The sequence below is a fragment of the Pseudophryne corroboree genome, chromosome 4 (assembly GCF_028390025.1).
Source record: "Pseudophryne corroboree isolate aPseCor3 chromosome 4, aPseCor3.hap2, whole genome shotgun sequence".
In the NCBI taxonomy this organism is placed as follows: Eukaryota; Metazoa; Chordata; class Amphibia; order Anura; family Myobatrachidae; genus Pseudophryne; species Pseudophryne corroboree.
Window position 1 is genome coordinate 356,172,447 of NC_086447.1, and position 16,327 is coordinate 356,188,773.

The 16,327-nt window shown below is 45.5% G+C and overlaps 1 protein-coding gene across 1 annotated transcript in view; it reads left to right on the forward strand.

Annotated features, from left to right (window-relative positions):
* Positions 1 to 16,327, forward strand: part of LOC134909538 (mucin-4-like) — a 278,478-nt gene that overhangs the window by 109,701 nt on the left and 152,450 nt on the right. The gene's annotated exons all lie outside the window — the stretch shown is intronic.

The following is a 16,327-nucleotide window of genomic DNA, read 5'->3' on the forward strand; positions in this document are numbered from 1 at the left end:
AATGTATTAAAAAAGAAAAGAAGCAAAACATATAAAAAGGCCTTTTACAGTATGGATACAATGTTACTGTACAGTACATAATGGAAGCTTATCAAATATTTAATATCATTGTTAGTATAAATATCAGTTTGTTTTCCAGAGTGAGGGAGGCAGTCAGTTCATGTAAGAAGATCATATATAGATAATGGTTTTCAATAGCAAATATGATATATCAAAGTATTTAACAATTTACTGGATCAAATAAAGTAGAAAGAAAGTGAAATTAGAATTGATACTTTTAATTATATAGATCTTGTTTTCTGCTGCGGTACTCAGTGTTACCGTAGAGTCCGTATGGTGATCCTACCTGCGCAAACGCCGGCTGTGCCACTGACAGAGCAGAAGATCATCACGGTCAGAGCAGGCGACCCCATTATCAACTATATGGAGGGGATTGGCCGGCTTCCGCTGAGTATGTACTACACTAGCTGCTTGCACAGGGGTGCCCAATCACTTTTGTCTACATAGTGTATTACCCTAGTGTGATGGAAGATCAGTGAGTCTCTGTCCAGATTAGGAGCACTGGTTTCTTACGTTGCAACTGAAGTTAACGCTCATCAAATATAATTTTGCAAGGTAACTACCAATATTGTGATACTGTATCTCCCTTTCTTGAAGATTCCTGTCATTATTCACACTGGTTCCCTCCACTTGTGCCAGCACTCTCCATGTGCATGAATGAACTCAGGTCAGATCTGGCAGTGTAATATTATACTGCTACTAATTAGTAGAGATGAGCCGGTCCGGTTCTCAGAGAACCGAACCCTACCGGACTTAGCCTTCCGAGTACGGATCTAAAGCCAGGCTCGGGTTTTCCCGCGTGACTCGGAAACCCGAACAAGGCAAAACATTGTCATTCTGCTGTCGGATTCTCACGGGATTTGGATTCCATATAAGGAGCCACGCGTCGCTGCCATTTTCACTCCAGTCTCGGAGAGTGTATTGAGAGGACGTGTCCTCAGTGTTCAGTGTCTGTGTGGCGGCGGGAAAGTGGGGTGGCGAGTCTTGTGCTGTCCAGTTCAGTGCAGTCAGTGCATTGTGCTGCATCATTCCAGCCAGTCACAGTGTTGGCTGCCATACATCCAGTGTAGCTGTATAAGTCCCTTACAGTGTTGTGCTGCATCAGACCAGTGGTAGTGTCCTGTCCATCAGTCATTCCAATGACGAGGCAGTCACAGTGGTATACGCTGCTGCTATATGTCCACTGATACAGTATTATAATAATTATAATAACAACGACAAGTCCTTTACAGTGTTGTTGTGTTATGCTGCATCAGACCAGTGGTAGTGTCCTGTCCATCAGTCATTCCAATGACGAGGCAGTCACAGTGGTATACGCTGCTGCTATATGTCCACTGATACAGTATTATAATAATTATAATAACAACGACAAGTCCTTTACAGTGTTGTTGTGTTATGCTGCATCAGACCAGTGGTAGTGTCCTGTCCATCAGTCATTCCAATGACGAGGCAGTCACAGTGGTATACGCTGCTGCTATATGTCCACTGATACAGTATTATAATAATTATAATAACAACGACAAGTCCCTTACAGTGTTGTTGTGTTATGCTGCATGAGACCAGTGGTAGTGTCCTGTCCATCAGTCATTCCAGTCATTCCTGTGCCGCATATTGTCTTATATAAATCCCAAAAAATAATGGAGAACAAAAATTTGGAGGATAAAATAGGGAAAGATCAAGAACCACTTCCTTCTGAAGCTGCTGCCACTAGCCATGACATAGACGATGAAATGCCATCAACGTCGTCTGCCAAGGCCAATGCCCAATGTGATAGTAGAGGGCATGTAAAATCCAAAAAGCCAAAGTTCAATAAAAAGAACCAAAAAAAGAAATTTAAATCGTCTGAGGAGAAATGTAAACTTGCCAATATGCCATTTACGACACAGAGCGGCACGGAACGGCTGAGGCCCGGGACTATGTTCATGGATAGTGGTTCAGCTTCACATGACGATGGAAGCCCTCATCCTTCTGCTAGAAAAATTAAAAGAGTTAAGCTGGAAAGAGCACAGAAAAGAACTGTGCGTTCTTTAGAAATCGGAGTTCTTTTCTGTACTCTTTCCGGTATCACAAATCCCCAAGGAGAGTCCAAGTGTGTTGGCGGGTGCAATGCCTGACCTTCCCAACACTGTACAGGATGAGGTGACTCCTTCCACCATTTGCACACCCCCTTCAAGTGCTGGAAGGAGCACCCACAGTCCAGTTCCTGATATTGAAATTTAAGATGTCACTGTTGAAGTACACCAGGATGAGGATATGGGTGTTGCTGGCGCTGAGGAGGAAGTTGATGATGAGGATTCTGATTGTGATGTGGTTTGTTTAAGTCAGGCACCGGGGAAGACACCTGTTGTCCATGGGATGAAGAAGCCCATTGTGATGCCTGGGCAAACTACCAAAAAAGCCACCTCTTCAGTGTGGAATTTTTTCTCCACAAATACGGACAACAGGTGTCAAGCCATCTGTTGCCTCTGTCAATTTGTAATAAGTAGGGGTAAAGATGTTAACCACCTAGGAACATCCTCCCTTATACGTCACCTGCTGCGCATTCATCAGAAGTCAGTGTCAAGTTGTGAAACTTTGGGTAAGAGCGTAAGCAGTCCACTGACCCCTAAATCCCTTCTTCCTCTTGTACCCAAGCTCCTGCAAGCCACACCACCAACTCCCTCAACGTCAACTTCCTCCACATTCAGGAACGTCAGTAGTCCTGCAGGCTATGTCACTGTCAAGAATGAGGAGTCCTCTCCTAACCGGGATTCATCCGGAGGATCCTTGAGTGGTACGCCTGCTGTTGCTGCCGCCGCTGCTGTTGTTGCTGCTAGGAGTCGATTGTCATCCCAGAGGGGAAGTCGGAAGACCACTTGTACTACTTCCAGTAAGCAATTGACTGTCCAACAGTCCTTTGTGAGGAAGATGAAATATGACAGCAGTCATCCTTTTGCAAAGCGGATAACTGAGGCCTTGACAGCTATGTTGGTGTTAGACGTGCGTCCGGTATCCGCCATTAGTTCAGTGGGACTTAGAGAATTGTTTGAGGTACTGTGTCCCCGGTATCAAATCCCATCTAGGTTCCACTTCTCTAACAGGCGATACCGAGAATGTACACAGACGTCAGAAAAAGAGTCACCAGTGTCCCACAAAATGCGGTTGTATCCAGTGTCCACTTAACCACGGACATGTGGACAAGTGGAACAGGGCAGACTAAGGACTATATGACTGTAACAGCCCACTGGGTAGATGTATGGCCTCCCACAGCAACAACAGCAGCGGCACCAGTAGCAGCATCTCGCAAACGCCAACTCGTTCATAGGCAGGCTACGCTATGTATGACCGCTTTCCGTAAGAGGCACACAGCTGACAACCTCTTACGGAAACTGAGGAACATCATTGCAGAATGGCTTACCCCATATGGACTCTCCTGGGGATTTGTGATATCGGACAATCGTGGTCATTCCAAGTTGTTCGCTCGCTGCCGTTTTTTGCAACGCAGCGATTAGGTGGAAAATGGTTATGCGCATGGTACGCAGTGCGCATGCGCTAAGTAATTTAACACAAATTTTGGAGATTTGCACAAGCTCGAGCGACGTTTTTTCAACGCTCGAGTGATCGTAGTGTGATTGACAGGAAGTGTGTATTTCTGGGCGGCAACTCAGCGTTTTCAGGGAGTGTGCTAAAAAATGCAGGCGTGCCAGGTAAAAACGCAGGAGTGGCTGGAGAAACGGGGGAGTGGCTGGCCGAATGCAGGGCGTGTTTGTGAAGTCAAACCAGGAACTAAACGGACTGAGGTGATCGCAATCTTTGAGTAGGTCTGGAGCTACTCAGAAACTGCAAGGAATATTTAGTAGCAATTCTGCTAATCTTTCGTTCGCTATTCTGCTAAGCTAAGATACACTCCCAGAGGGCGGCGGTCTAGCATTTGCAATGCTGCTAAAAGCAGCTAGCGAGCGGACAACTCAGAATGAGGGCCTATGCCACCAATATTGTGCGTGCATTACATCTGGGCAAATTCCAGCATGTCCCATGTTTTGCACATACAATTAATTTGGTGGTGCAGAATTTTTAGAAAAATGACAGGGGTGTGCAGGAGATGCTGTCGGTGGCCTGAAAACTTGTGGGCCACTTTCGGCATTCTGCCACTGCGTGCCGAAGACTGGAGCACCAGCAAACACTCCTGAACCTGCCCTGCCATCAACTGAAGCAAGATGTGGTAACGAGGTGGAATTCAACACTCTATATGCTTCAGAGGATGGAGGAGCAGCAAAAGGCCATTCAAGCCTATACATCCACCTACGATATAGGCAAAGTAGGGGTAATGCACCTGACTCAAGCGCAGTGGAGAATGATTTCCGTCTTGTGCAAGGTTCTCCAACCCTTCGAACTTGCCACACGTGAAGTCAATTCAGACACTGCCAGCTTGAGTCAGGTCATTCCCCTCATCAGGCTTTTTCAGAAGCAGCTGGAGAAATTGAAGGAGGAGCTAAGACGGAGCGATTCTGCAAAGTATGTGGGACTTGTGGATAGAGCTCTTCATTCGCTTTGCCAGGATTCAAGGGTGGTCAATCTGTTGAAATCAGAGCACTACATTTTGGCCACAGTGCTCGATCCTAGGTTTAAAGCCTACATTGTATTTCTCTTTCCAGTAGACACAAGTTTGCAGAGGTGCAAAGACCTTCTTGTTAGTAAATTGTCAACTCAAGCGAAACGTGACCCGTCAACAGCTCGTCCTTCAATTTCTCCCGCCACTGGGGCTAAAAAGGAAAATAATAAAATTTCCTAGCCCGCCCACTGGTGGTGATGCAGGGCAGGCAGGAGTGAAAGCGGATATCTGGTCCGGACTGAAGGACCTGCCAACGATTACTGACATGTCTACTGTCACTGCATATGATTCTGTGATCATTGAAAGAATGGTGGAGGATTATATGAGTGACAGCATCCAAGTAGGCATGTCAGACAGTCCGTATGTATACTGGCAGGAAAAAGAGGCAATTTGGATGCCCTTGTACAAACTGGCTTTATTTTACCTAAGTTGCCCCCCCCCCTTCAGTGTGTACTCCGAAAGAGTGTTTAGTGCAGCCGGTAACCTTGTCAGCGATCGGCGTAGGAGGTTACTTCCACTAAATGTGGAAAAGATGATGTTCATCAAAATGAATTATACATTTCTCCGGGAAGACCTTTACCAGCAATTGCCTCCAGAAAGTACACAGGGATCTGTGATGGTGGATTCCAGTGGGGACGAATTAATACTCTGTGAGGAGGAGGATGTACACAGTGAAAGGGGTGAGGAATCTGAGGATGAGGTCGACATCTTGCCTCTGTAGAGCCAGTTTGTGCAAGGAGAGATTGATTGCTTCTTTTTTGGTGGGGGCCCAAACAAACCAGCCATTTCAGTCACAGCCGTGTGGCAGACACTGTTGCTGAAATGATTAGTTTGTTAAAGTGTGAATGTCCTGTTTATACAACATCTGGTTGGGTAGGAGGGCCCAAGGACAATTCCATCTTGCACCTCTTCGACATCTTTGCATCATGTGCTGTTTGGGGACTAGTTTTTTTAGGTGCAATCCTGTCTGCCACTGCAGTGCCACTCCTAGATAGGCCAGGTGTTTGTGCCGCACACTTGTGTCGCTTAGCTTGGCCATCCAGCTATCTAATTGCATCTCTTTTTCTTCTTTGCATTATGTGCTGTTTGGGGATTAGTTTTTGAATAGTGCCATCTTGTCTGCAACTGCAGTGCCACTCCTAGATGGGCCAGGCGTTTGTGCCGAACACTTGTGTCGCTTAGCTTAGTCATACAGCCACCTCGGTGCAACTTTTAGGCCTAAAAAACAATATTGTGAGGTGTTAAAAATAGACTGGAAATTAGTGGAAATGAATGTTATTGAGGTTAATAATATCGTAGGAGCAAAATTACCCCCAAATTCTGTGATTTTATCTCTTTTTATGTTTTTTTTTTTAAATCATCCAGATCCAAAACCAAAACACGAAAGGGTGGTTTGGGCAAAACCAAGCCAAAACCAAAACACGAAAGTGGAATTAGAACCAAAGCCAAAACACAAAAAGTGCCATCTCTACTAATTAGCACCATAACTGCAGGTGTTAGGGATCGCTAGGATGGCGATCCTGCATCGGAACATTATTTAATTGCTCTGGTAATCTGATGCCAGAACTAGGGGTGTGTGCCCGGCCATTTTTGGGGTTTTGGGTTTGGATCTGTATCTCCTTCATGTTTTGGATCTGTACTAGTTTTGCCAAAACTGCCCTTGCATGTTTTGGATCTGTATTGATTTTGGATCTGTATTTAAAAAATAAAAATAAAATCAGCAGCTAAAGGTCACAGCATTTTGGCCTGTTTTGTTCCTACAGTATTATTAACCTCAATAACATTAAATTTCCTCTCATTTCCAGTCAGTTTTGACCACCTCACAACTCACAATATTGTTCACCAACACGCCTAGCAACAGAGTAGTGGCACAAACCAACAGCAGTTATTTCTGTTTGAAAATGTTTTAGAAATTAGTAATGTATTATCAATAACCAATCAAACCAACTCACAAGTACTAGCAATAGAAAACAATCTAACACAGAAATTTACTGAGAATCGTGTGTAGCATACAATTGCTCTAAAGTAGTTAACAAACAGCAAAGAAGAAAATAAAAAAAACATGTGTAAAATAGCAACAGTAGACATTGATGCCCCATACAGCTGTACTGAGACGAGAGGAAGGAGCTGATTACCAGGAAGCCGGACGTCTCTGGGACCGGCATGTTGAGCGTGACGGGCAGCGGGCATCAGTGGAGAACCGGCGTGTGAGAGCAGCGGGCAGCAGGAGAGAACCAGCATGTGAGCGCACCACAGTGGGCAGCAGGGGAGAACGCTGAGGCTGAGTAACTGAGCTGCCACTGAACTATTGAGTGAGGAGAGGGGGGAACCACTGGGTTACTGTGTGACTGCAGACTGCAGTAAGAGTTAGCCAAGCAGAGCCGGACAGTGAGGGTACTGCAGCTCCAGGTGTGAGTGAAAAGGGGGCTGAGTGAAAAGAGAGCTGAGCAGTACCTACAGCAGGAGACAACAGTGGGAGCCAACAGCTGATCATTGGTGAAGCGGTGCCGCAGGAGAGTGCCCCAAGAACGGTGTGAGGACTGTCTCATCACAGATAAGTATTAGCTTACCTGACTGTTTTTTAATTTTTTTCTCTTGTTTTCTCTGTCCTTCTGTATCTCCCCTTGTCCTTGACTATCAATTACTGTTCTATTGTTGAATATTGTTTCTCTTTACAGCTAGGCTATAGTACCGTATTGTATTGCATAGTTTGTATTGTTTTTCTGAAGGTAACAGGGAGTTAGAGTTCACAAAAAAAATAAGTGGGGCTGTGATTGAGAATCTCACTTAGTGCATGTCATGAAAGATGTATGCACACCTGGAGCAACCGTCCCAGTGTGAGTACATCTGCATGAGGTGTGTGCAAATGGCTGCCCTGGAAGCCCAGGTAACTGATCTAGAGCAAACCGTTATGCGACTGAGAGATATTCACAATCTCAAGCAAAGATTAGATAGAACGGTGGAGGAGTTTCAGGGGGGGACACTGGTAGATGAGGATGACCAGGTAGCCAGCTGAGTCACAGTTAGAAGGAAGAAGAAAAGGGGGAGACAGGACATCTCCGGTCATTCAAACCCCAACAAATTTGCCCGATTGGATGAAGATTCTGAGGATTGCAGTGAGGAAATGACGGAGCTGGAGTAGAGTGTTCCCTCTAGCAACCGGAGGAGCGGTCCCCCCGGCACAGATGGGAAAAAAGAAAGTGAGGTACCTAGTCAGATTGTGGTGGCAGGGGATTCTTTTATCAGGAAGAAAGACAGGGCAATCTACTACCAGGACCGTCATCGCCGTACAGTCTGTTGTCTCCCGGGTTCTCGGGTGTGACACATTGCGAACCGGGTAGAAAGAATGTTGGGAGTGGCCGGGAACGACCCAGCGGTCTTGGAGCCCTTTGGCACCAACGACAAAGTTAGTGGTAGGTGGGATGTCCTTAAGAAAGACTATAGGGACTTAGGCCAGAAGCTTAATGCAAGGACAATATTCTATGAAATATTACCTGTGCCACGTGCTAGCCTAGGGAGGCAGAGGGAGATTAGGGAAGTAAATGTGTGGCTTAGAGACTGGTGTAGGAAAGAAGGGTTTGTGTTCCTGGAACACTGTGCGGACTTCTTAGTCAGGCGCCATCTTTTTTGTCGCGATAGATTGCACCTGAATGAGGAGGGGGCAGCAGTGCTGGAGGTCAGGATGGTTAGAAGGTTGGAGGAGCTTTTAAACTAGATTTCTTGGGGGAGGGATTAGAAAGAAACTACGGGATCATTAGGGAGTGCAGCAAGGGGGAAGGGATTAAGTATAATGGGGGTGGAGAAGGGGGGAGGGGAAGATCAGCAAGAATTGGAAAATCAGGGATTACTAAACTAAGAAGGGAAAGGATGCGAATGAATAGACAAATAGATAAGGGTATTACTAACATAAAATGTATGCTTGCAAACGCAAGAAGCCTTTTAGGCAAAATGGGGGAATTAGAAATGCTTGTAATGAAGGAACAATACGATATTATAGGTATCACGGAGACATGGTGGGATGATTCCCACAATTGGGTAGCTAACTTGGAGGGTTATACTCTTTTCAGGAGAGACAGGGCTATTAAAAGAGGGGGTGGTGTTGTATGTCTTTATGTTAAACCATTTCTAAAAACATACTTAAAGGAGTAAAGGAAGGTATTTATGAGGAAACTGGAGATATTGTGGAGACATTATAGGTAGAAATTTCTTTGACAAAGAAAAGTACAACTTTTTTTTAATAGGGACATGCTATAAACCACTAGTGATGAGCGGGTTCGGTTTCCGAGAAACCGAACCCACCCGAGCTTTTCCTTTTTTACACGGGTCCGAGCAGACTCGGATCCTCCCGCCTTGCTCGGCTAACCCGAGCGCGCCCGAACGTCATCATCCCGCTGTCGGATTCTCGCGAGATTCGGATTCTATATAGGCAGCCGCGCGTCGCCGCCATTTTCCACACGTGCATTGAGATTGATAGGGAGAGGACGTGGCTGGCGTCCTCTCCGCTTATATACTAGTTATATACTACACAGTTGATCTGATTGCTTAGCTTATTGTGGGGAGGATTGGGGAGCAGCTGTTAGGAGGAGTACAGTGCAGAGTTTTGCTAATAGTGACCACCAGTTTTTTATCCGTTCTCTGCCTGAAAAAAACGCTCCATACCATATCTGTGCTCAGTGTGCAGTGCTGCATGATATATCTGTGCTGAGTGCTCACACTGCTTAATTGTGGGGACTGGGGAGCAGCTATATCAGGAGTATAGTGCACAGTTTTGCTGACAGTGACCACCAGTGTACGTTTGTCTGCCTGAAAAACACTCCTGTGGTGTCTTTTTTTTTATACTATAAATGCAGTCTGCTGACAGTGTCCACCAGGTCCATTATACTGTATATAGCAGTACGGTAGGCCACTGCTGTACCTACCTCTGTGTCGTCACTCGTCGTCCATAAGTATACTAGTATCCATCCATCTACATTGTATACCTGTGGTGTCTTTTTTTTTTATACTATAAACGCAGTCTGCTGACAGTGTCCACCAGGTCCATTATACTGTATATAGCAGTACGGTAGGCCACTGCTGTACCTACCTCTGTGTCGTCACTCGTCGTCCATAAGTATACTAAGTATCCATCCATCTACATTCTATACCTGTGGTGTCTTTTTTTCTTTATAGTAAGTATAAATACAGTCTGCTGACAGTGTCCACCAGGTCCATTATACTGTATATAGCAGTACGGTAGGCCACTGCTGTACCTACCTCTGTGTCGTCACTCGTCGTCCATAAGTATACTAAGTATCCATCCATCTACATTGTATACCTGTGGTGTCTTTTTTTCTTTATACTATAAACGCAGTCTGCTGACAGTGTCCACCAGGGACATTATACTGTATATAGCAGTACGGTAGGCCACTGCTGTACCTACCTCTGTGTCGTCACTCATCGTCCATAAGTATACTAAGTATCCATCCATCTACATTGTATACCTGTGGTGTCTTTTTTTCTTTATACTATAAACGCAGTCTGCTGACAGTGTCCACCAGGTCCATTATACTGTATATAGCAGTACGGTAGGCCACTGCTGTACCTACCTCTGTGTCATCACTCGTCGTCCATAAGTATACTAAGTATCCATCCATCTACATTGTATACCTGTGGTGTCTTTTTTTCTTTATACTATAAACGCAGTCTGCTGACAGTGTCCACCAGGTCCATTATACTGTATATAGCAGTACGGTAGGCCACTGCTGTACCTACCTCTGTGTCGTCACTCATCGTCCATAAGTATACTAAGTATCCATCCATCTACATAGTATAAAGAAAAAAAGACACCACAGGTATACAATGTAGATGGATGGATACTTAGTATACTTATGGACGATGAGTGACGACACAGAGGTAGGTACAGCAGTGGCCTACCGTACTGCCATATACAGTATAATGGACCTGGTGGACACTGTCAGCAGACTGCGTTTATACTTAGTATAAAGAAAAAAAGACACCACAGGTATACAAAGTATAAACGCAGTCTGCTGACAGTGTCCACCAGGTCCATTATACTGTATATAGCAGTACGGTAGGCCACTGCTGTACCTACCTCTGTGTCGTCACTCGTTGTCCATAAGTATACTAGTATCCATCCATCTACATTGTATACCTGTGGTGCCTTTTAGTTGTGCGCATTAAAATATGGAGAACAAAAATGTGGAGGTTAAAAAAATAGGGAAAGATCAAGATCCACTTCCACATCGTGCGGAAGCTGCTGCCACTAGTCATGGCCGAGACGATGAAATGCCATCAACGTCATCTGCCAAGGCCGATGCCCAATGTCATAGTACAGAGCATGTAAAATCCAAAACACAAAAGATCAGTAAAATGACCCAAAAAGCAAAATTAAAAGCGTCTGAGGAGAAGCGTAAACTTGCCAATATGCCATTTACGACACGGAGTGGCAAGGAACGGCTGAGGCCCTGGCCTATGTTCATGGCTAGTGGTTCAGCTTCACATGAGGATGGAAGCACTCATCCTCTCGCTAGAAAAAAGAAAAGACTTAAGCTGGCAAAAGCACAGCAAAGAACTGTGCGTTCTTCGAAATCACAAATCCCCAAGGAGAGTCCAATTGTGTCGGTTGCGATGCCTGACCTTCCCAACACTGGACGGGAAGAGCTTGCGCCTTCCACCATTTGCACGCCCCCTGCAAGTGCTGGAAGGAGCACCCGCAGTCCAGTTCCTGATAGTCAAATTGAAGATGTCAGTGTTGAAGTACACCAGGATGAGGATATGGGTGTTGCTGGCGCTGGGGAGGAAATTGACAAGGACGATTCTGATGGTGAGGTGGTTTGTTTAAGTCAGGCACCCGGGGAGACGCCTGTTGTCCGTGGGAGGAATATGGCCATTGACATGCCTGGTCAAAATACAAAAAAAAAATCAGCTCTTCGGTGTGGAATTATTTCAACACAAATGCGGACAACAGGTGTCAAGCCGTGTGTTGCCTTTGTCAAGCTGTAATAAGTAGCGGTAAGGACGTTAACCACCTCGGAACATCCTCCCTTATACGTCACCTGCAGCGCATTCATCATAAGTCAGTGACAAGTTCAAAAACTTTGGGCGACAACGGAAGCAGTCCACTGACCAGTAAATCCCTTCCTCTTGTAACCAAGCTCCTGCAAACCACACCACCAACTCCCTCAGTGTCAATTTCCTCCTTACCCAGGAAATCCAATAGTCCTGCAGGCCATGTCACTGGCAAGTCTGACGAGTCCTCTCCTGCCTGGGATTCCTCTGATGCATCCTTGAGTGTAACGCCTACTGCTGCTGGCGCTGCTGTTGTTGCTGCTGGGAGTCGATCGTCATCCCAGAGGGGAAGTCGGAAGACCACTTGTACTACTTCCAGTAAGCAATTGACTGTCCAACAGTCCTTTGCGAGGAAGATGAAATATCACAGCAGTCATCCTGCTGCAAAGCGGATAACTGAGGCCTTGGCAGCCTGGGCGGTGAGAAACGTGGTTCCGGTATCCATTGTTAATTCAGAGCCAACTATAGACTTGATTGAGGTACTGTGTCCCCGGTACCAAATACCATCTAGGTTCCATTTCTCTAGGCAGGCGATACCGAAAATGTACACAGACTTCAGAAAAAGACTCACCAGTGTCCTAAAAAATGCAGTTGTACCCAATGTTCACTTAACCACGGACATGTGAACAAGTGGAGCAGGGCAGACTCGGGACTATATGGCTATGACAGCCCACTGGGTAGATGTATTGCCTCCCGCTGCAAGAACAGCAGCGGCGGCACCAGTAGCAGCATCTCGCAAATGCCAAATCGTTCCTAGGCAGGCTACGCTTTGTATCACCGCTTTCCAGAATACGCACACAGCTGAAAACCTCTTACGGCAACTGAGGAAGATCATGGCAGAATGGCTTACCCCAATTGGACTCTCCTGGGGATTTGTGACATCAGACAACGCCAGCAATATTGTGCGTGCATTACATCTGGGCAAATTCCATCACGTCCCATGTTTTGCACATACCTTGAATTTGGTGGTGCAGAATTATTTAAAAAACGACAGGGGCGTGCAAGAGATGCTGTCGGTGGCCCGAAGAATTGCGGGCCACTTTCGGCGTTCAGGCACCGCGTACAGAAGACTGGAGCACCACCAAACACACCTGAACCTGCCCTGCCATCATCTGAAGCAGGAGGTGGTAACGAGGTGGAATTCAACCCTCTATATGCTTCAGAGGATGGAGGAGCAGCAAAAGGCCATTCAAGCCTATACATCTGGCCACGATATAGGCAAAGGAGGTGGAATGTACCTGTCTCAAGCGCAGTGGAGAATGATTTCAACGTTGTGCAAGGTTCTGCAACCCTTTGAACTTGCCACACGTGAAGTCAGTTCAGACACTGCCAGCCTGAGTCAGGTCATTCACCTCATCAGGCTTTTGCAGAAGAAGCTGGAGAGATTGAAGGAGGAGCTAAAACAGAGCGATTCCGCTAGGCATGTGGGACTTGTGGATGGAGCCCTTCATTCGCTTAACCAGGATTCACGGGTGGTCAATCTGTTGAAATCAGAGCACTACATTTTGGCCACCGTGCTCGATCCTAGATTTAAAACCTACGTTGTATCTCTCTTTCCGGCAGACACAAGTCTGCAGGGGTTCAAAGACCTGCTGGTAAGAAAATTGTCAAGTCAAGCGGAACGTGAACCGTCAACAGCTCCTCCTTCACATTCTCCCGCAACTTGGGGTGCGAGAAAAAGGCTAAGAATTCCGAGCCCACCCGCTGGCGGTGATGCAGGGCAGTCTGGAGCGAGTGCTGACATCTGGTCCGGACTGAAGGACCTGCCAACGATTACTGACATGTCATCTACTGTCACTGCATATGATTCTCTCACCATTGAAAGAATGGTGGAGGATTATATGAGTGACCGCATCCAAGTAGGCACGTCAGACAGTCCGTACGTATACTGGCAGGAAAAAGAGGCAATTTGGAGGCCCTTGCAGAAACTGGCTTTATTCTAAGTTGCCCTCCCTCCAGTGTGTACTCCGAAAGAGTGTTTAGTGCAGCCGCTCACCTTGTCAGCAATCGGCGTACGAGGTTACTTCCAGAAAATGTGGAGAAGATGATGTTCATTAAAATGAATTATAATCAATTCCTCCGTGGAGACATTCACCAGCAGCAATTGCCTCCAGAAAGTACACGGGGACCTGAGATGGTGGATTCCAGCGGGGACGAATTAATAATCTGTGAGGAGGGGGATGTACACAGTGAAAGGGGTGATGAATCGGACGATGAGGAGGAGGTGGACATCTTGCCTCTGTAGAGCCAGTTTGTGCAAGGAGAGATTGATTGCTTCTTTTTTGGTGGGGGCCCAAACCAACCAGTCATTTCAGTCACAGTCGTGTGGCAGACCCTGTCACTGAAATGATGGGTTCGTTAAAGTGTGCATGTCCTGTTTATACAACATAATGGTGGATGGGAGGGCCCAAGGACAATTCCATCTTGCACCTCTTTTTTCTTTCATTTTTCTTTGCATCATGTGCTGTTTGGGGAGTATTTTTTTGAAGTGCCATCCTGTCTGACACTGCAGTGCCACTCCTAGATGGGCCAGATGTTTGTGTCGGCCACTTGGGTCGCTTATCTTAGTCACACAGCTACCTCATTGCGCCTCTTTTTTTCTTTGCATCATGTGCTGTTTGGGGAGTATTTTTTTGAAGGGCCATCCTGCGTGACACTGCAGTGCCACTCCTAGATGGGCCAGGTGTTTGTGTCGGCCACTTGTGTCGCTTAGCTTAGTCACACAGCGACCTTGGTGCACCTCTTTTTTTCGTTGCATCATGTGCTGTTTGGGGAGTATTTTTTTGAAGTGCCATCCTGTCTGACACTGCAGTGCCACTCCTAGATGGGCCAGATGTTTGTGTCGGCCACTTGGGTCGCTTATCTTAGTCACACAGCTACCTCATTGCGCCTCTTTTTTTCTTTGCATCATGTGCTGTTTGGGGAGTATTTTTTTGAAGGGCCATCCTGCGTGACACTGCAGTGCCACTCCTAGATGGGCCAGGTGTTTGTGTCGGCCACTTGTGTCACTTAGCTTAGTCACACAGCGACCTTGGTGCGCCTCTTTTTTTCTTTGCATCATGTGCTGTTTGGGGAGTATTTTTTTGAAGTGCCATCCTGTCTGACACTGCAGTGCCACTCCTAGATGGGCCAGGTGTTTGTGTCGGCCACTTGGGTCGCTTAGCTTAGTCACACAGCTACCTCATTGCGCCTCTTTTTTTCTTTGCATCATGTGCTGTTTGGGGACAATTTTTTTGAAGGGCCATCCTGTCTGACACTGCAGTGCCACTCCTAGATGGGCCAGGTGTTTGTGTCCGCCACTTGGGTCGCTTAGCTTAGCCATCCAGCGACCTCGGTGCAAATTTTAGGACTAAAAATAATATTGTGAGATGTGAGGTGTTCAGAATAGACTGAAAATGAGTGGAAATTATGGTTATTGAGGTTAATAATACTATGGGATCAAAATGACCCCCAAATTCTATGATTTAAGCTGTTTTTTAGGGTTTTTTGAAAAAAACACCCGAATCCAAAACACACCCGAATTCGACAAAAAAATTTCGGTGAGGTTTTGCCAAAACGCGTCCGAACCCAAAACACGGCCGCAGAACCGAACCCAAAACCAAAACACAAAACCCGAAAAATTTCCGGTGCACATCACTATAAACCACCTGATATTAATGCGACTGAGGAAGCGCAACTCTTGATGCAAATCGAGAAAGCTAGAGGGCTGGGGGAGGTCCTAATCATTGGGTACTTTAATTATCCGGGCATAAATTGGCCCAGCGAATCATGTAATACAGCTAGGGGTAAAAGCTTCTTAAATATGCTAAATGATAACTACTTGTCGCAAATAGTCGAGGAACCAACCAGATTAGGGAATATACTGGACCTAGTACTAACAACATGGAGATAATAGCGAAAACAGCAGTAGGCTAGGCCTTGGGTAACAGTGATCATAATATAATCACATTCAACATTAGCATTCAAAAACAGCAGTCTAGAGGTACAACTAATACTCTTAACTTTAAAAAAGCAAATTTTAACATGCTGAAACACCCACTAAAGGATATAGATTGGGGAACTTTGTTTCAGGGAAAAAACACGGCTGAAATGTGGGATGTTTTTAAAATGTTGCCTGACAATTATACACATAAGTGCATCCCCTTGGACAGTAAAAATAAGAGTACTAAATTCAAAGCAATGTGGTTAAACAAAAAAGTTAAGGAAGAAATAGATAAAAAGAGGCGAGCATTCAATGCTGTCAAATCAGACGGGAAGGCAGAATCATTCCAAAACTACAAGGAATGTAATAAAAAATGCAAAAAGGAAATCAGAGAAGGAAAAAAGAAAATGAAAAGCAAATGGCTAAGGAGAGTAAAACTAACCCTAAAAATTTCTATAAGTACATAAATGGTAAGAGGCTAAATAAAGAGAATATGGGACCATTAAAAAGCGAACTGGAATTCTGATAAATGACGACAAAGAGAAAGCTGAAATATTGAACAAATTTTTCTCATCTGTGTTTACTAGAGAGGACCAGATTGTGGGATTAGTGAGTAACAATAGTATTGATAAAAGCCCTTTGCTTAATACTTATCTATCTGAGGAAGTAGTCTGTGAATGATTTAA